General features: G+C 50.0%; 1 protein-coding gene across 2 annotated transcripts in view; it reads left to right on the top strand.

Annotated features, from left to right (window-relative positions):
• Positions 1–2,598: 2,598 nt before the first annotated feature.
• Positions 2,599–20,793, top strand: part of ZBTB7C (zinc finger and BTB domain containing 7C) — a 292,860-nt gene continuing 274,665 nt past the window's right edge. For both annotated transcript variants that reach the window (XR_009521753.1, XM_060029012.1), the window contains exon 1: positions 2,599–2,624. The gene's annotated coding sequence lies outside the window, so the exon portion shown is untranslated. The remainder of the gene's footprint in view (positions 2,625–20,793) is intronic.

Raw genomic sequence — 20,793 nt, 5'->3', positions numbered from 1 at the left:
GATAATTAGGAATGAGAATCCCGAGTGAGGGCGACAGCACCATCTGCTGTGAATATGTTTCAACCCCACCTTGCAGGAGGGCTCAGAAGGACTCCGATCCCCACTCTCCCACCCCCAGCAAAAACTGACGTGCTCTAGCTGTTTGCTTCCGGAGCTACAGCCGCCAGGTGATCCTGCAGCCCATGGGACAGGCTGGTAACCGGCTTCTGAAGGGTGCAGTTTCTCCTCCTTTCCCCACGGCATCTGGTGCACGTGTAGTAGGGCTCACGTCTTACTGGGTAGAACAAGGACCCCCTCCCCTTCCCCGGGGTGCCTGGGACACAGAGCGATGATAATAACACCAGGGGATGACTTTCCATTCTTCCCGTAGCCTGATGTTTTGAGGTGTGGTCCGTTGGGCATGTGGGCCTGCACCGAGCTCCTGGCTGCCTTTGGTGTTGGCGTCCTTTTTCCGCTGAACTCCATGCATTGCCACCTATCCTGGGTTTCCTGGCCTTTGGCCTGTGCTGCCTATTCTAGAAGGATCTCGGCCTGCCTTCCTGCTAGGTAGGAGTTTCCTAGGTTGTGACTTCTTCCTGGAGAGCAGAAGTAGAGCAGCGTTGGAATCAAGCAGAGAATCCCATTGTCCAGGAGCAGCTGAGATCTTTCTTCGTAGGGCTGGAACTGCGCGGTGGCGTTTTTTCATTTTCATTATTCAGGAATATATCCCATATACAAAAGAGCACTGATGTGTGTATATGCTTTTAGAAGGTAATACCAATAACTGCTTTGTTCTTTCAGAGGGGCTTCTAATCCCCAGGGCTGCCTTGCCCAGCAATGCCTCGGAGGCCAGAGCTGTAAAGCCAGGTTGCCCTGGAGGCTCAGTGTCGGCACTCTCCCCCCTCCCAAGCTGTGGCTGTTTATCACAGCAGCGCCCTCTTTGCCTGAGCTGCTCCTGTCAGCTAGGGGCCTCCACATTCCTGCCTTCCCTGTTTATCACTCTCTTCTCTGTGTCTTCTTCGCCTAGACCCTCCCAGCAGGGGAGAAACCACAGGCTCCATCCTCCTCCTGTTCTCTCTTCTCCCCATCCCCCCACAGCAGGCCAAGCATGCCTCTGTTCCCGTCATCCTCCCCGCTCCTACCGACCCACCATTCCCCTGACGTGGTAGGACATTAACCCAGGACCAAGGGGCTTGCTGAAAAGAATGATAACTGGGAGTCAGAAATGCCAGTCTTGACTCTTTCACTACCTTCCTGTGGGATCTTGAGTGAGATTCTCAACCTTTCTGTGCTTTTGTTTCCTCATCTCTAGAACAACCTTAAAAAAAAATACCCCTTTATGTCACTACTGTGAAACCACATGGGTTCAGTGGATGCCAAAGCAGCTTGAAGGGTATAAATCAGGGTATGTGTGTAAGACACTGTCATTGTCAGGCTTACAAAATCCATGGGACTCCAGGTCCCTGCCTCCCTTTGCTACCCTCATCCCTGTCCATGGTGCTCCCCCTTTCCTGCAGCACTGGATGCCCTGGTGGACACTCTCCACCTGCCACAGCCCCTTCTCAGCCGTGGGCCCACTGAGGCCCAGAGGACCCCGAGGTTGGGGTGGAGCTCAGGGTCTCAGCTGTCTGGGCAGTGGCCCCGGGAGCTGGAGGCCATGCCTGGTCAGAGATGCAGGGCTACGGCCAACGGGGCCCCGGTCTCCAGAACCCAGGAGATCTGCGTGCTGAGCCGCGGCTTCTTCTCGTTGGGGCCCCTTCCTACGTGCCCCCTGCCACCCCCGAGTGTGAGCTGTGGTCTTGGCTCTGAAATATGGTCACTCAGCAGAGCAGTGTCTGTGTCCCTCACCCAGCGAGGTTTGCATCTGTACCCTTGTTTCTCTGAGCGAAGGGCTGTGAAAGGAGGCCACAGGTGGGTGGCCTTCCTAGAGCCCCCACACCACAGCACACCGGAAGCCTTGTCCCAGGGCCTGGGCTGTAAGAGTGGAGGCGTGTCCCTGGTAGACATGGCCTTGTTCCTTGTGGGTCTCATTGGTGGAGGGAGGACACCCAGGTCCTTCCTCTTTCCTGGGGCAGTGAGGTTCTGTTGGTGGGTATGAGCTAAACTCTGAATGGTGGGTAGGATGAGTGACTGAAGGTGGGTCTTTCAGGCAGATGAAACGACATATGCCAAGGTAAGGAGATAAGAAGGAAGGGGTGTGTGTGTTTGGCACATGCAAGCTGAGGCTTGGGGGGTAGGGTTGGTGGGTGGCACATTGGCAGTGAAGTCCCTAGCTGAGGTAGACTCTGTATAGTCACCTGGAGTTACAAGATCTAATAATAGAGAGAAAAAAGATGGCTGGAAAGTTCTAGAACAGCTAAAACTTGGACATGTGTCTCTGGCCCTGGTAGGTCACAGGGACCTTTGTTCTTCCTACAGGTCTCCTCTGAAGCAGCTGGGAACTCAGAAGGCCTCACTACCCATGAGGAGTAGGCCAGCCAGGAGAGCAGTAAGGGATGGCATGAAGGCCACCAGGGCCTGAGGAGTGAGCGCAGCCTGCAGCTCGTGGGACCTGGAGCCTCCAAGTCGGGAGACTGTATCACCGGGGAGACTCACGAAGAATTGATACTTCGGCCCCAAGTGACATGTCCACGGTGTGATGACAGGTAATGAACCTGAGGTTCATCAGTCCTTTCTGAATGATGTGGCAGGTAGGAGAATCTATCAGCCTGCAGTAGACATAAAATGTCAACTCTTGGGAGGATAGCCATGCAGACAAAGCAGAGTAAGGCCTGGTAAGATAATAGATGGATGTTTATAGTTATTAGTTCCTGCCCCAAGCTCTTGCTGGAGCTAGGCACCAGCAGGTTTAGCATCAGGTGGGTTCACTTACTATACCTTGTAGGAAGGCCTGATGCCATATGGATGGAGCCCCTCTTGTTTGAAGACCTTAGAGTAACAAATCAAGAAGTCATTATTTCCCATCAGCTCCCTTGGGAAGCAGGGCATGGATGCCAGTGGGGAAACAAAGGCAGCGGGGGGTGCAGGAGCTCTTTCATGGATCAGCGATACCTAAGGGATAGACCTGGAGGCCTTATTAGCTGAGAAAGCTTCTGGGTTGGGTCAGATTTCCTGAATGACGGGTGAGGTGATGGGTTGGTATTTCTTGTAAAAAAGGAAATAGGGACTTTGTGGCTGCCTTTGTCCCTCCAAGGATGCCAGGGCAAGTAACAGATGACCAAGGCTGACTTGGGGAGGTCATGGGTGGCGGTCTGGAGAGCACAGGCGGGGGCTGGCAGACACCCTGGGTCTAGCAGGTAATCTGAGGAGGTCAGCCAAGGCAGAAAGCATTGAGAAGGGTCCCCAGAGCCTAGAGGGCAGGACCCTGAGGCTGGAAGGACCCGGGTCCAGTGGGACTGGAGACCCCGAAGATGAGCTCTGACGTAGTGGAGGGCCTGTTCCATTGGCCATCTGGTCGTCACTGTGTGTGTCATCCTGGGTACCACTCTGGCGATTTCCGCCATGAGGAAAACGGCAGGCTGGGGCGGGAGCAAAAATAGCTTGGGGCCTTGGGAAACTGACCAGGGCAGGGGGAGAGGGCCAATGACCTGGGGCAGGAGGCCCAAGAGGGTGTGGCAAATTCCATTCCAGTGCAGGCCAGTGTCAGGGTCCACAAAGCCAAGCCAAGGAGTGGGGAGGGGCAGAGCATTAGGACTTCTGGGTGGCCTTGTTCTAAGTCAGGAAGAAAGAATAAGATGAAGAAGGAATCCAGAAAGCTGAGCCCAGCTCTAGGAAATGTCTCAGCCACAGGTACCAGGTGGGCCCAGGACTTGGCTCCTGTCTAAATGAACAAATGGCAGGGGAATCGAGCTTTGGGGACCCTGGTGAGGATAGTTAGGGGTCTGGCTAGGCCTGGAGGGAGCTGGTATCTTCACAGTCTCCTGGGGCTAGCTGTGTCCCAGGGCACCCTAGACCCTAGTGTACCAGCTCTGGGCTATTCTCAGACCCCCACCTCTCAGTGGAGCAGGCAGTCTGTGCATTTTAGGCTTGACTGGGGACCTGGGCAGGGCTGACCCTGTGGGCCCTCGTGATGGGAGATGATGTGGGGGCAGGAGGAGGGAGAAGAGGCCCAGCCCTACAGGTGGGTGGGTGAGGACTTAGCCTAAGGAAGGTAAGGGGCAAAATACTTTCTGATTAAGTCAAGAAAGAACAAAGGGTTGAATCTAGAAGTTTCTTAACCTAGTTTCCCAATATTTACCGAGTACCTATTTTGTACTACGTGCAAACGTGCCAGACATACAAAGATGTATGAGGTATGTCTGCTCCCAGGGGAGGGAACGTGGGGCAGAGGAAAAAACATGGGAGTGGAGACAGATCTGGGATTCTGGGAGCCTCAGGCTCCTGTCTTCAAAATGGGGACAAGACTTTCTCACTCACAGGCTGGTTGGGAGAATTAAATAAAATGAAACATGAAAAACATTTAGCACAGCAGCTGGCACCATAGTAAGTGATCAATCATTTAGTTTTCTTCCATTGTTCTGCTCTTGGAGGAGCTTATGGTCTGAGAGGGGAGGGAGCAAAGAAGGCTGGGAGAAACGCATCCCAATTCCCAGGGCTTCTGATTGTGACCAGGGTTTGAGGCCTGGGCTTTGAAAACCTGGTTCTCGGCATTCCTCTGGCCGTGGAAAATGTAGTTTAAGGTGGATCCGAACACTCAGAAATGCTGATTGCCTGTGAGTGCTGCGGCAGTTGCTGCGCCTGGGGAAGCTTTCTGGGCACTGCGTAGGATGGAGGGAGGGAGGGGTGGGTCCAGGAATTTACAGACATGTTGAGAAGAGAGGACATTCTCGGAATGCTTGGAGAGTCTTGCTTCCTGGGCTTCCAGCGCTGCTCTAGGGAGTGTGGGGCAGGATGAGTCGGGTACAGAAACCGAGGCAAGACTTGGGACCTGGAGCAGGGCTGCCCAGAGAGACTGAGCATGAGCCAGTCTCGTGGGATTTTCAGTTTGAAGCAAGTGAAATTAATTGTAATAATGTTTCATTTAACTCAACATGTCCAAAGTATTATCATTGCAACATGGAGTGAATATAAAGATTATTAATCAGATAGTTTATATTCTTCTTTTCGTACAAAGTCTTTGAGGTCCAGAGTGCGTTTGATACTTAACAGTTTATCTCCGTTTGGACCAGCCACGTTGCAAGTGCTCAGCAGCACCTGTGGCTAGTGGCCACTCTATTGGACAGCTTAGGTCTAGAATTTAGAGCATCTTTGCCCAGGGGCACCCAGAGGCCAGGTGTATCCTGAGCTAGACAACAGGACTTACTATTCTGTCCTCTTCTCATGACACATCTGAAATGAATTCCTGGGGAAACTGGCTTGAAGAATCAGAGATGTCTTGAATCGCTTGTTCTGGATGGTAACATATGTTCTCTAGAACCAGCCCTGGCTGCAGGTCTTCCCAGCTGGCCTCAGATGCCACCACTTACTGGTCCCGGGCTGACCCCAGGCAGTTCCCAAAGCTCTCTGAGCTTCAGAAGCTGCATTGAAAGTGGCACTAAGAATGTCTGTTTTGCTGGGTAACTTTGAGGACTAAATGAAATAATCATTACTCTGTGACATTCCACGTCAAGAAATAATGCTTTTTATTTTCCTAAACTAAATGAAAACCGGGTTGAGTTCCCTATGGGCTAAGTGTGGCAAAAGTGTCCTAGCAGGAATTTCTGTAGTTCTGTTTCTACCCTTCTGTTGCATGAGGACTGTGGGGCTTTGTGGGGCAGGACAGATGGGCAGGGGGTGAGCCTGGACCTTGGCCCAGGAGGGCTGCCTGTGGCCCTCCTTATCCAGAGCCGTGTGGTCACCTGGAGGAGACAGGTCCTGCAGGCAGCTTGTGCCCCTGTGTCGGCTCTGCCGTAGAGAAGGCGGGGGCCCCCGGGCTTTCATCTCTAGAGGATGGACGCCACCGTGGCACTGTGTTTCAGTGGGCCGAGGGGGTGCCGGCCACCCGAGGACCCATCACCTAAGCCATCCCAAGTGTCTTGGGACCCGACCCAGGCACCCTACTCGAAAAACTGCTTGTCCTTCATCCCCTTTCTCTCCTGTCTCCCAGCCTCAGCCTTTGAAACAAAGGCCCATCCCTACCTTACCTGCCTCCTTTCTTTACCAGCCATAAAAGTACAGATTACTCCCTGTGAGGGCCAGGGAGCCTGCTGTCATAGACATGGCTGCTCCTTCTGGGCTTGGGAGAGGGTACTTTTTATTACTCTGTGAATGACATCTGCCCCAGTCACGGGCTCCCAACAGCAGCAGAAAATAGTAATTGCTACGTATGTGTCCTGACACATGTCACTGGCATAAGGTTGGCACTCCACAAAATCCAGTTCCCCTAAGCCCAGCCCCACCTGAGGAATGGGTTAAATAATTTCTGCCTTTGGCGTTTTTCTGAGACTCAAATGAGATAGTGTATGTGAAAGACCTGCATACAATTATAAAATGTTATTAAGACTCTTAATTCCCTACCTGGCGTGGTTTCTTGGTTGGGAGCTGGGTTGATTCTAAACGTGCCCTTCCACTTGGCATCACGTGGCAGGTTGGGCCATCATCATGCACTGTCCTCCCATCCGTGGGCCCCACTCAGTGCTCCCCTGGGGGTTCCTCCCTGCCGGGCGAGCACCTCTCAACTAATAATCCTTTGTCTCCTGTGTGTCAGTGGCAGGTTTCCCTGACATCCTTAGTTTTCTTCAGCCTGTTGTGTGGGGTCTCTAACTCATCCCCCTGAGTTTGGAATCTGCCCTAGATTATCAAGGTTATCAAGAATGTTCCCAATCCATCTTTTCTGGGCCTGAGGGGAGAGAGGCCTGGAGCTAAGGAAGGGTTCTCTTCACCTGCCTGGCTTGGATTTGGTGAGAATTCTGCGATGGGAAAGAAGGTTTGAATAGAGTGTCTGCAGGTAGATCCCCTGTCCTTAGGGCTGGGGTGGAGGGAGCAGGGTAAGGAGGTACAGGTCGGTGATGCCAAGAGTAACCGGGTGTCAGCCATGCTGGAATCAGTGCCAAGTCTATAGACGGATGGGAATTCTCCAGCCCTGGGGACTGAAATGACATTTTCAAGGTTGAGTCAACATCTAATTGTGTGAGGTTGCGTCAGTAGTCCTTGGATGCTCACCGCAACCGTCTGTGGGTCCCTGTGTTGTTCCTCCCCCCGGGGGCAGCTGGCTTCTGCTTCCTGTTCCTCTCCTGGGCCCTGAGCTCTCAAGGCTGTCACGAATCCTAAGAGTCCTCCAAAGCAGTGTCATTGTGACTTAGCATCTATTTTAAAAGGTAATCTATGGCGCATGTGGGGGACGATGAGGAGGGAGTGTCATAAAATCAAGCATATTTAGGTAGCGATATAGTCTAGATTCTTTCTAAGTTTGCTTTGTGACCCTGTACACATCTCTCAACTTCCCCGGGCCTTAACGTTCTCATCTGTTAAATGAGCATGAGAAAGTGCCCTGCAATGATTTAATGCTGTTGCCAGGCACACATGCGTTCAAAAAGCAAGAGGTGCTATGACTCTTAATCACCAAAGAGCTGAGAGTATTATGGCAACCCCCTTTTCCTCGTCAAGTCTAGCAGTGTGTAATTCTGCTCTTCAAAATTAGTCTCTTTATTGCTTCCTGGGGGCCCACAGGGAACAGCTTCTGACATATCACCTTAAAATTTTGCAGCAGGGAGGGGCGGAAAGCCACATTGCCCTTGACCGACAACCTTCATGTTGGTACTTGACAATTTTAATTTTTCATGATTCCTCTGATAAAAATAGTGCCCGACTAAAAACAAATACGTTTGTATTTTCCATCTCCTTAATTAGTTTCTAATTTGGGGGTTCTTATTAGCTTAAAATCATCTCGCTGAAATGGTCCTTGGATGATAAAAAATGTGAAAACCACAATCAATTCTAGAGAGACCCTGCTATTTAATTATGCTGATTGGAGCACTAGGGACCCCTGGCAAAACGAACCTCTCAGAATAAGCATGATTTGTGTAATTTGGTTTTTAAAAATTTTGGATGCATATTTATCATGTTCAGCTATGTGTTCTTGTTCTCCTTGAGATTCTGACTCACCTCCTAAGAGATGGGTGGAGGAATCCATGGGCTGTGGAGACCTTGGGACTCCCGCTAAGCCCATGGAGTTGCTGGTAGCACCTGGCCAGAAGGGAAGACAGGGTCCCCGGCTTGTCTGGTCATTTAAAAGTGTCTTTTCTTTATTTAAAAAAAAAAAAAAGGTAAAAGGTCACCCAGAGATAGCCTAGGAAGGGATAGGCTGATAGAATTTTGGAGCTGATGGTAGTAGAGCGTCCTCCATGAAATCCCAGGCTAGAGATGTATCTAGAACCAAATTCGAGAATGTGATACGACTTTGGAGATACTGGGAAGACCTAGTTGCTCAAAAAGATATATCCCCCCAGCATCCAAAGCCATGGATCAATATTGGCTTTGCTAAAAGTGGACCACCAGATGTGATGTGACGGGAAGGACACAGCACCACCCAGGACACTTTCCCACCATAAAGCTGAACATAAAACTGCTCCTGCCTAGGGCTTCCCTGGTGGCGCAGTGGTTGAGAGTCCACCTGCCGATGCAGGGGACACAGGTTCGTGCCCCGGTCCGGGAAGATCCCACATGCCGCGGAGCGGCTGGGCCCGTGAGCCATGGCCGCTGAGCCTGCGCGTCCGGAGCCCGTGCTCCGCAACGGGAGAGTCCACAACAGTGAGAGGCCCGCATACCGCAAACAAACAAACAAAAAACAAACAAAAAAAACAAAACAAAAAAACTGCTCCTGCCTGTAAATCTAACGACCACCTTGTGCAGAAGCTGGAGGAACGTGGGAAAGCCCAGCACAGAGAGGCCGCCACCAGATCCAAAACGAGAGGGCTCCTCAGGACAAATGCCCTGTCTTCCCAACAGGAGGTCCAGGGGAAATAATGGCGAGATGTGAGGGAATTGTTACAGATTTAGAGTCTTAAGAGATATACCAACCGAATGGCCTCTGTGGGTCCAGTTTGACTCATGACTCAAGTCTACTTTGACTCTATTTGAGAGAATCAAGGAGGTTAGGGACAGGCTGTGCGTTAGATACCTGGGAATTATTACTATTATTATTTTTTTATTTTTATATTTTTAAAATCTTTTTAACATCTTTATTGGAGTATAGTTGCTTTACAATGGTGTGTTAGTTTCTGCTGTATAACAAAGTGAATCAGTTATACATATACATATGTCCCCATATCTCTTCCCTCTTGCGTCTCCCTCCCACCCTCCCTATCCCACCCCCTAGGTGGTCACAAAGCACCGAGCTGATCTCCCTGTGCTATGCGGCTGCTTCCCACTAGCTATCTGTTTTACGTCTGGTAGTGTATATATGTCCATGCCACTCTCTCACTTTGTCCCAGCTTCCCCTTCCCCCTTCCCATATCCTCAAGTCCATTCTCTAGTAGGTCTGCGTCTTTATTCCCGTCTTGCCCCTGTTATACCCAGGAATTACTGTTAATTTTTTTAGGGTGTGTAATACTGTAGCAATGTTACATACTGAAGTATTTACAGATGATGTCTGGGATTTTCTCTAAAATATTTTAGATAAAAAAAGATGAAGCAAGAACAGATTGCTGAATATTGTTGAAGCTGGTTTGGTAATTGGTGATGGGTATGTGGGGACTTATTATTCTCTTCTGTTTTGTGTGTATTTGAAACGTTCAATAATAAAAAGTAAAATAATAATAAATGTCCTTACTGGTTGGCTGAGCCCTGAAATTTCACAATTAGAGCTTTCTTCATCTAGCTTAAGCCTTTCTTCATCCATAATATACAGCTTCTCCTGGGAACATGCTTTACCCTTTAGGAAAGTAGCAGTGAGACAGTAGAACATTTCCCCAGTTCAGGATACTGTAGGTGTCCCATGCAAAAGGGTTCCAGGTGAGGTAAGTTTGGAGAAGGTTGCATTGAACTAAGCCAAACAGGTTTCTTCAGAACCTCGGCTATACTGTGAATGGATGTTAACATGTACTGTGCATCTCGCAGAGGGGGGGAGTGGTGGTGCATAGCAGTGCCATGTTCCCCCAAATAATTTGTCATGTGCTTCAGAGGAGACAGAAACTTTCAGCTCCCCTAAGGATAATCAGGAAGGTCAGAAACCTGGGTTCCAGAGCTGTTTCTATTTACTAACTTGTCATTGGTCAATCACTCAAACTTTCTAAGTCTCAGTTTTCCTACGTGTAAAATGACCTTCATATCACCTGCCACTTACCTTCCAAGATTATGAAAGGGTTTCGTGCAGTATAAAGCCCAAGACCAAAGGTTAAATTGTGTGATTATTATTTAGTGCCATTTTCTGAAACTCGGTCCACAAATGTTTGCTTGGAGACTCCTGGCTCTGTGTATAGGTGTGGTCTAACATCACCCAAGGGATAGACTATCCTGGGTGTCACAAACTTAAAAGGTACAGAGGAGGTAAAAACAAGTTCTTTGCCCTTTGGGAGCTCACGACGGAACTGGAGAAGCAGTACAAATAAACAGTGACGGGGCAAAGCCATCTAACCCTAGTGATAAACAAAAGGTTCAGATTCAGAGGAAAAGGGAATTGCTCTTGGCTGGAGTGATCCTTGAAGGCCACCTGGAGGAGGTGGCACTTGACCTGGGCCTTGAAGCCTGGGGAAGATTTGGACAGACCATCCCTTTGTTGGTTATGGATCACTCAGCTAGAATACTTCCCTGTCTCCCGCTTCCACACGCCCACAGGCTGCAGCTGAGCACATAAACCCTGTTTGGATTACAGTATTATCTGACTTGGGGACCCAAGTCTTCCCTGTCCGGAACTGGGGTCGTGCTCCCCCTGCCCGGCCCTGCCAGCCACTCCCATCCTCTCCTCTCTGGCTCCACCCCTCGTTTCCGTCTTCCCACCAGAGTTTAGAGAAGCTGGGATTACTCATCCCGTCCAGGCTCATTCACTCCTGCCCTGTCTTCTAAGCAAAAAGAAAAAAAAAAGTATCAACCACAGAAACAAAGCAATAAATTATGACTCAGAGACACCCAAACCTTCATGTGGAAATGTTTATTATCATCAGCAAATCATTGCTAGGGCAGAGAGAGAAGATGGCCTGAGTGGAAATCTTGCAAAAGGTGGGCCGCAGTTGCTCCAGTAAAGGTGAAGGGATTTGAGGCAGCCTTGGGAGCCAGTTCAGTTTCTTGGGTGTGGAGAGCTGGATGGGGGGCTCTCACTCCTCCCAGGGGGTGTGCATGGCGTTATTTGGCATGAATGGCCATCAAAGGCATTTGTTAGTGGGGCTTCCCTGGTGGCTCAGTGGTTAAGAATCTGCCTGCCAATGCAGGGGACACGGGTTCGAGCCCTGGTCCGGGAAGATCCCACATGCCACGGAGCAGCTAAGCCCGTGCTCTAAAACTATTGAGCCTGCGCTCTGCAGCCCGCAGACCACAACTACTGAAGCGTGCGCGCCTAGAGCCTGTGATCCGCAACAAGAGAAGCCACTGCAATGAGAAGCCCGTGCACTGCAATGGAGAGTAGCTCCCGCTCACCACAACTAGAGAAAGCCCGTGTGCAGCAACGAAGACCCAACGCAGCCAAAAATAAATAAATATATTTTTAAAAAAGGCACTTGTTAGGTAAGAGCCCACACTGTCCTTTAATTTGCACAGCAGAAATGGAAGAAAAGGTCCTAGAAAAGGACAGGGTTGTGGTGGGTGCTTCAGGTCAACAAGGGGGCTCAGCTCTGTGCCACTCAAGGATTCAGAGACAACTGGGCCACATGCCTTGTCCTCAAGAGTCCTGTGTGGACAGAGCTCAGCCCACTCCTGGCACATTTGAAAGCTCAGAAAGCTATTGTTAGTATTGGTATTTGGGGAAGGACCTACTCAACGCCTGCCCCACTGTGGACCTTCCCTGCAATTGCACACCTCACACCCAGCTGTGGGCCCGGGGTGCTGGGTTCTGGCTCTGCCACTTGGGGCAGGTGGCCTAGTCTCCCTGGGCCTCTGTGTCCACAGGTGTAAGATGGGGCAACCACGCCTCTCTCCCAGGATGAAATGAAATGAATGAATTGGGAGCATGAAATGAAATGATCCAGAGAGAGCCCTTGGCTTCCCCCTCTGCCACTGAGAAGTAATAAGACATGGGACAAGTTGCCCCGAGCCTTGGTTTCCTTATCTGTTAACTGGAAATAATTAGATTACCTGTCCTGCTGACATCGTTTACCTACAGAAAGAGAGTTTAATGGGCAGTGTATGCAGAAACACTTCAAGAAGTATAAAGAGTTAGTCAAGCATTTAAAAAATGTGTTCGTGTGTATTTCATATGCAAACCCACACATGCAAACTGTCCTCAAAAGACAAAAATCTCAGAGTGGCAAAAGGTGTCCACTGGTGGTCCAGTGGGGAGAGACGTAGCCCCGACTCTAGACTGCTTTGTATTGTGTTTTTTGGCCATTCCACTTTCCCAGAGGCCGCTCGTGTACTTTTCTGGACGCTGGTGCCCCCAGCAGGGCGGGGTGTGAGAGAAGCACACGGGACCAAGTCTGGCAGATCTGGTGTCCAGCTCTGCCTTGGAAACTGCCCTGTGGGACCCTGAGCAAGTCATGGAACTGCTTCCTCAGACACAAAACAAAGGTTGAGAACTGCTGGCCACGTGACATCAAGAGGCTCCAGCGGGATGAGTGAAAGCCTTTCCGAGTTGTAAAGCAGTGACCATATGGAAGAGGCCACCATCTTTATGCCTGTCAGCCAGGCCTTCCGAGCCCAGTGCAACACAAGATTTAATAACACTTGTTCATTGATTAATGTGCATCCTGCCATTTCAGGTGCTTTTGGGGAGGCAGTGGCAATTATTTTTATGTTAGAGAGATACTCCTTAAAGGAGCCTCACCTGACCCTGACCTTCTGTTGTTTTTCTGAGTCAGAGGGTAGACCTTCTCCCAGCTCTGGTGGGTAACAGTCAGGTGGCCATTGGGGCTGAGACCGGCCATCGATTTACCCAATTATTCTAATTCACTTTGTAACTTAGCACTCACTCCAGGTGTTGATTTACAGTTAATGTTTCATCTTTAAATGAATACTTGTCTGGAATATTTCATGAGTCAATGGAGGTGGTATTGACCTGGCAGCCAGGTAGTGACTCCTGGAGTGCCAAGTTTTTTTTTGTTTTGTTTTGTTTTTTGCCAATATTCCCCCTATTTTCCCCTACCAACCACATAAAGAACCCTCCACAAATACACACTGATTTTATTTTCAGGCTACAAGGTGTAGTGGAAAGAGTGCAGGGCTGAGTCAGGAGATAGGAGCTCTCCGCCCAGCTTTGCTGTTAACTCACTGTGTGATGCCAAGAAAGTCACTTGACCTCTCTGGGCTTCAGTTTCCCATCTGCTGGATGGTGCAGGGTCGGGAGGGGAGTTCTTCCACTGAATCTCCGACTAGACCCACCAGACCAGCAACGTATGCAATGCATGAGAGAGATCTATGTTCAGATTACAAAAATAATAATTGCTTTGTATAAGAAAACAAAATAATATACACGTGTTGGAGAAAGTGAAGGCAATTGTGAGACACCCCCACCCCCACCCCAGAGATCATCACTGTCAAGAATTCAGGGAACTGTTACATTCATATCACTATCTGTATTTATACTGTTACCATGGATCTGGAAAAATAGATCAATATTACACAAAAATGGGATCAAGCGATGTATTGTATTATGTTCTGCAGCTTGTGTTTTTACTTAATATAATCTTTTAAAAACTACTCGTACGCATCACTCTAGTTTTTTATAACATGGTTTTCTATAATATGGATATACTTTATTAATAGGCTAGAGTTAATTCCACCTCCTCAGTGGATGTCAGGTTGGTAGCAGTACATTTTAATGGATGTGATGGTTGGCTGCCACCTCCTACTCCGGGAGGGGATCAGAGAGGAGCCTGGGAGGGGAAGAGCTCGCTTACACGGCCGAAGTCACCGTCCTTAGCTGAGGGTGCTGCCCTCTCACCTCTCCAGAATTCTTCTCCAACAAGTACTGTGGCTGAGGAACGCGAGGGCACAGGGCACTGCCCCCCAGAGCTGGGGGAACCAGGGCCGTGCTGGGGATACAGAGAGGAAGGCCCGGAGTGGGGTGGGCTTGGCAGGCAGAGCCTAAGAATGTGAACATGGTACTTAATGCAGTTTGGTTGCTTCCGGAACCACTTGATGTCAGGAGCCGTGGTAGCCGTGAGTCGGGATTGAGTCAGGGAGCAGACCTGGGGCATAGCCCTCCAGAGGTGGGTAGGCCTTGAGCGATGCTGGCCTGGGGCAGGTCCCAGCCCTTCGCTTCTTGCTGCCTCCGGTGATGAGTCAGGAAGGGCAGGCCCCTGCAGCCAGCCCCAGCAGGCTGCCCATTTTCACTCCATGCCCGGCCTCCACTTGTGACGCGCCCTCCACTTCTGGGTCCGTGTGACCGTGGGATTCCAGGCACGGCACTTTTAGCATCCATTTTTGGAGGGGGCAGAAGGGAGAAATTTTGGGCTCTTGCATCTAGAATTATTTCCCATTTCCCCTTTTCCCCTTTCCTCTGTGTTTAATTGAATTAGAATTTTTGAGTAGGTGAAGCATTTTATACAGTTCAAAAATCAAAATGACATACAAAGGTATATACTGAGATTTCACTCTCCCCCCGTTGGCCCCTATAGGCCACCATTTATATAACTTTTAGGTTTATTCTTTCAGTGTTTTCTTTATGCTAGAATGGAGAAATTTGAATATATATTCTTAACCACTTTGCCATACAAAAGATAGCCTACTGTATATTCTGCACCTTGCTTTTTTATTTCCTTAAATATATGTCCTTGAAATCTCTTCATATTAGTACGCAGAGCAAATTCCTCATTTTTAAAAATAGCTGTGTAGTATTCCACTGGATGCATGGACAGTTTTTTTAAACCAGCCCCCTATAGAGGGACACCTGGGTCATTTCCAACTTTTTTTGCTATTAAAAACAGTTCTGCAATCTGATGTCAGTCTGAGCTATTTTATTGCATGTATGTGTTTTAAATTGCAAACCACCCCAAATCTTTTCTAGAAGTAGGCAGAATATACATTATTTATAAACAGATAAGCCAATAAGGCTTTGTTCCCAGATTCCTATGCCATTTCCCTGTCTTCCAAGCAACTTTCCCCCAGTCCCCTAGCATCCCATAGTCACCAAAACATCTGCCAGGATGCAGTGTCCTTTGTCTGCCAACTTGGGCTGGTAGAAATAGTCTTTACTCTCATTTCCTCTGGGGGTTTTAATGAAGACTCCCGCCAGGGCCTGAGAGATTGGGAATCTCTATAAAGGATTCCTGGCGTCCTGAGTGCAGTGGAAGAAGCACCATGGCCTGAGCCAGTGAGAGGGTGTGGATTCCTGTCCCAGATCTGCAACTGATGAACCGGGCGATTCTGTACAAGTCCCTTCCCTCATGCATCGCACAGGTGAGCTGAGGGCCTGAGGTCCATTCCTATCCTCACGTGTTGTGGTTCTCGGAACAACCTAATGGTGTTAAGTACAGTTTTAAAATCCTCAGGCCCTGAATAGCAGTTCCGTGTCCCTTTCTCCATGAGGGGCTCCATGCTGGTGTCTCCTCACCTCCCTGGGTGGCTGGAGTGCTTTCTATAACGTGACATCAAAGGTTTGATGACGCTGGCTTGTGCATGGTAATAAAATAATGCCCACGTGCAGATTCCCATTACTCAGAAGCACATTCATTTGGCTATAGGTCTGCGAAGACCTTTCATTGCTAGTGCATGTAAAGGGGTATTTCACACATGGTTCACATTAGCACCGTGATTTAGCTTCTGCGTGAATAAGAATCACGCAACAGCCAACTGCCCCCTGAGAGTCCATTTGTATCACACTACACGCTGCGGGGCGGGCCCACCTTTGACTGCGCTCTCGTCAGATCTGATAAGGTAATAGTAATAATAACTTACCTTTTCATCGTATGGGCTCTTTCCCCAGGGCTTGGCCGCCTGCAGGTGTCTTTTCTGCGGTTTGGCTGTGTTTCTGACCAGGGTGAGTCCTAAGTCGGTGGCGGCCTCACACTGAGCCTCATCCCAGGAAAGAGGTTTGGGCATCATTTATCCATGAATCAGTTGGTAGATCAGTCAGTCGTTCGGTCCGTTGTTGTCGTGCATAGCACCCCTCAAGTGCAGGGCACCCACACGGAGCTCCTGACCTGGACCCCACACTCTGGGTCCCCCCCTCTTATAAAGAGCACCATGGTTCTCCAGGCCTCCTGCTTCAGCCCTACCTGCGTCCCTATGACCTGCATGTTCAGTGTCTCTGGAGTTTGCCAGTCCCTCCATGCCCCCTGTCACCCTCTGCTGGACCCGCCCAGCAGCCCAACAGATCCTTCTGCATTTTCTCTTGCCAACCCCGTCCCCACCCTGGTCTTCACATAGCACACAGTAGCTGCTCTGGTGAGTATGCTCATCTGACCCCACCTCTCCCTATTTAGAGCCCCTAAGGGTTTCTTGCTGCTTCTCCGATAAAGGTAGAAATTCTTGCCAGGGCCCACAGGTCCCGCCCACGTCATCTGCTTCCTCCCTCTCCCTCTTCCCTTGGTTTCTAGGACAAGCAGCGCTCTTTTCCACCTCAGGAGATACACACCTGCTCTCTCTGGGCGCTGGCCTCCCTCACCTTCATGGCTTTAACCCCTGCACACCCATCAGAGAGCAGCTAGGCTGTCCCTTTCCTGACCCTCTGGCCTGGGTCAGGCCCTCTCTTAGCCCTTACCATGGTTGTAAATAAATGTCCAGCAGGCTTTTAAAATCTTCCTCCTCTCTAGAGGTAAACACCATGACTCATTGACAGCTGGATCTTGGCACAGACTGTAGTAGGAGCGGATTGATTGACATGAGCAAGCTGTATTGTGGGTGGCGGGGCATCCCGTATTTAAAGAATACAGGATGGGGCTTCCCTGGTGGCGCAGTGGTTGAGAGTCCGCCTGCCGATGCAGGGGACACGGGTTCGTGCCCCGGTCCGGGAGGATCCCACATGCCGCGGAGCGACTGGGCCCGTGAGCCATGGCCGCTGAACCTGCGCGTCCGGAGCCTGTGCTCCGCAACGGGAGAGGCCACAACAGTGAGAGGCCCGCGTACCGCAAAAAAAAAAAAAAAAGAATACAGGATGCCCAGTGGATGTTATCTTTGTAGCGACAACATCAAGAGTGGCACATTTGTGGGACTGCAGAGGACTTCAGAAGTGGTCTCAGGCCCAAGGCCCTCTTTGAGGGAGGGGGTACAGACTGTGGCTCTGGAGTCAAACCGTCTTCCTTCTTGCTGTCTGCTCTTGAGTAAGTTACCTGACTACTCTGGGCCTTAACTTCCTCACCTGTAAAATACCTTTTCCAGAAAAACATTGTGAGGGTTAAGTGAGAATGAAATGAAAAAATCCATGCAAAGTCCTTAGCACAGTGCCAGCCCCGAGCACGTATTGGCCATTATTATCAGTACAGAGGATGACACTGAAGCCCGGAGAGGTTAGGTTAGAGGCGTCCTGACCAAGATCACACCGTTTGGTTTTCTGTACTGGCCACTGGACTGAGCTATCAGAAGTGCCGGCATAGTCCTTGCCCTCCAGTGGTTCCCAGTCAAATTGCTACAGCACACTGGTTCTCAACGGGGCGATTTTGCCCCCCTCTCCACTCCAGGGGGGTATTTGGTGATGTCTGTAGACATTTTTATTGTCACAGATGTGGGGAGGGTGGGTGCTACTGGCATTTAGTGGGTAGAGACCAGGAATGCTGCTACACATCCCACAATGCACAAGACTTCCCTCCCCAACAAAGAAGCCCCAAATGTCAGTAGTGCTGAGGTTGGGAAATCCTGCTATAGCATTTACAGGAGGGGCCCAGGGGAGCTAAGTCCACCAGAAACTGACCTGATGAAAGGCACCCTCTCTAAAATGAGCAGGAGGTGCCTCGTAACCCTATATCCAGGGAAGATGACCTCTCTTGTTTGGGGCAGAGCAGGGATGAAAGGCTGGACCTGGAACTTAGAGGCAGATGGGAGTCAAAAGAGCTGCTTGGAGCAAAGAGAAAATATAACAGGGGCAGCCTGATCTGATGTGTATGGGGTTTGGGGAACGTGGTCTATTTCTCTGAGTGGAGTCTTTGCCAGAACCTTTCAGATCCCAGCATCCAACTTCCCCTGCTGTTTTCCAAAGGGTCTTTGGCAGTTTTGAGATTTTGGGGTGCTTGTGCAGAGACGTGGCTCCCGGCTGGGGCAGATGTCAGTGCAGCCTGGGCAGAGCTCCCCATCTGCCAGTGGCTCTGAGCAGGCTGCCGAATGTGGCTGCCCTTGGGAGGTGTGAGGACTCAGGGCAATTGTAAATCACACTCCATCCGGTTTCCCCACCCCCAGCCCGTCACCATTTTCACCTAGGAAAAGTCTAATAAAAATGCATTCCAAGTCCTAAAGGAGGAAGAATGGGGAGGGGCAGGGTAGGGGAGCCAGCACAGCCTTGATTAAATGCATCTGAGCCGCAGGGCTTTTCTGGCCTTAGAAGCAGCCCCAGGGCCCGCGGAAGCCGATGGTCCTGGGTATCTGCTCCACTCTCCAGGCCTGGGGGGCAGCCTGGGTCCCGGCCTACCCTGTGACTTAGGTGAGTGCTCTCCACTCATCTCAGGGCTGATTAGGCCCTGCAGAGAGGCCTCACCTCAGTGGAGGATGCACCAGCCTGGGGATTTGCCTTGGAGAGTGGGGTGGGGCAGGAAAGAGGCTTGTGGGCATGAATCATCTGTAAGGGATGGGGGCAGGGAAGCCAGACCAGTCCCCTTAGAGTAGTGGCTGTCAACCCTGGCTGCACATTAGAACCACCTGGAAGCTTTGGCTATACCTCAGACCTATTACAGCAGTCGCTGGGGGTGGGACTCAGGTGCCGGTAAGTGTTCAACTTCTCCAGGTGATTTCAATGGGTACCATGGATTTAAAGCTTCCCTGGGCTCTGATAGTCTGGTCACAGTGAGGCCTGTAATGAGGGCACAGGGAAACCCCTGTTGGGGTGCAGGGGAGGACCCAAACATGAGGAGGAAACTGTGCAGCTGACAGACCCTGGGTGGAGGTGGAATGTCACCCATCCGGCCACACGGATGACCAGGATTTCCGGCTGCAAGAAGTGACAGCCCAGAGGAGGTAGCTGTCCACGGCCAGGGTCTGAGGAGCAGGACCGCTGCAGGCCAGACAGGGCAGCAGGACTCTACGTAAACTGCTGTAGAGTCGATGGTAGATGTTGTGTTGTGGTTACTTGATGCACGTGTGGTCTTTGCTGCTGGCCTTGGAGCCCCCAGGAGAGCAGTGGCCGGGTCATAATTGTATCAGGACTTGGTCACTTCTCACCTGCCTGCTCTTATCTCTCAGGCACCAGCCGCCTCACCTCTCACCTGGATGATCACAACTGCTTCCTGATTAGGGCCCCAGCCTCTGTCCCCAGCGGTCTAGCCAGATGGACCCTTTGAAACGTGTCCGATGGCTTCCTCCTTTTCTCGGAACCTTCCAGTGACTCCCCATGTCGCTCGGAGTAGAAGTCCAAGCCCTCAGAGTGGCCTGCAGGGCCCCCGTTCTCCCTCCTGACCCCCCACGCCAGCCACACTGGCCTCCTCCCTGTACTGGGCATTCTTGCCTCAAGGCTTTGCCCGGGTTGTTCCCTTCGCTGAGAAGCTTGGCCCCCAGAGATCTACAAGCCCCCTTCTTCCCCTTCTTCAGGACTTTGCCCGAATGTCCCTTTCTCAGGGAGGCCTTCCTGGATCCCCTGCTTCCTGTCTCCCAGATCTTCGTTTCTCTCCATACCTCTTATATGCTGACACTATATATTTTGTTTAATGTCCATCTCCCTACACTACAGTGTGAGCTCCAAGATGGTGGGGATTTTATTATGATGATGATTATTACATTTGCTGGTGTAAACCCAGAACCTGGGACAGTATCTAGCCTGCAATGGATGCCCAGAATATTTGTTTGTTTCCCCCCTGTGGACCGCTCATGTTTAAAATTGGTTGAATCACACTCTTTGGCTAATAACATTCCCTCTGTTGGCCCATGCATGGTTTGATTTTATTTAATTATGTGTTTAGCTGTTTTTGTTGTTTTTTCTTTTTTTCTTTTAATTAACGTAACAAGAGCCAAGAGCTCATCACTCAAGACAAAGCAAGAATTTGACAAAACCTATATCCAGACCTAAGATCTTGCCTCAGGCCTTCCCACGAGGTCATCACCTTCCTTAATCTTATCTTTATCATTCTGCTTTTCCTTTTACTCGCTCCACTGCATCTAATCTATATGTATTCCTAAAAGGTATATTTTACTGTAGTTATTTTTAGCCTTATTCAAAACCTATTATCCTGTATATAATCTTTGAAGTCATTCCCATTTAATATAGTTTTTTAACATCTTTAATGGAGTATAATTGCCTTACAATGGTGTGTTAGTTTCTGTTTATAACAGGGTGAATCAGCTGTACATGTATCCCCATATCCCCTCCCTGTTGTGTCTCCCTCCCTCCCACCCCTCTAGGTGGTCACAAACCACTGAGCTCATCTCCTGTGCTATGTGGCTGCTTCCCACTAGCTATCTATTTTACATTTGGTAGTGTATATATGTCCATTGCCACTCTCTCACTTTGTCCCAGCTTACCCTTCCCCCTCCCTGTATCCTCAAGTCCATTCTCTACGTCTGCATCTTTATTCCTGTCCTGCCCCTAGGTTCTTCAGAACCATTTTTTTTTTTTTTTAGATTCCATATATATGTGTTAGCATATGGTATTTGTTTTCCTCTTTCTGACTTCAC

Source organism: Delphinus delphis, chromosome 13, assembly GCF_949987515.2.
Source record: "Delphinus delphis chromosome 13, mDelDel1.2, whole genome shotgun sequence".
NCBI classification, from domain to species: domain Eukaryota; kingdom Metazoa; phylum Chordata; class Mammalia; order Artiodactyla; family Delphinidae; genus Delphinus; species Delphinus delphis.
Note: the sequence above shows the minus strand (reverse complement) of the source record. Positions and strands in the feature narration are given on the sequence as shown.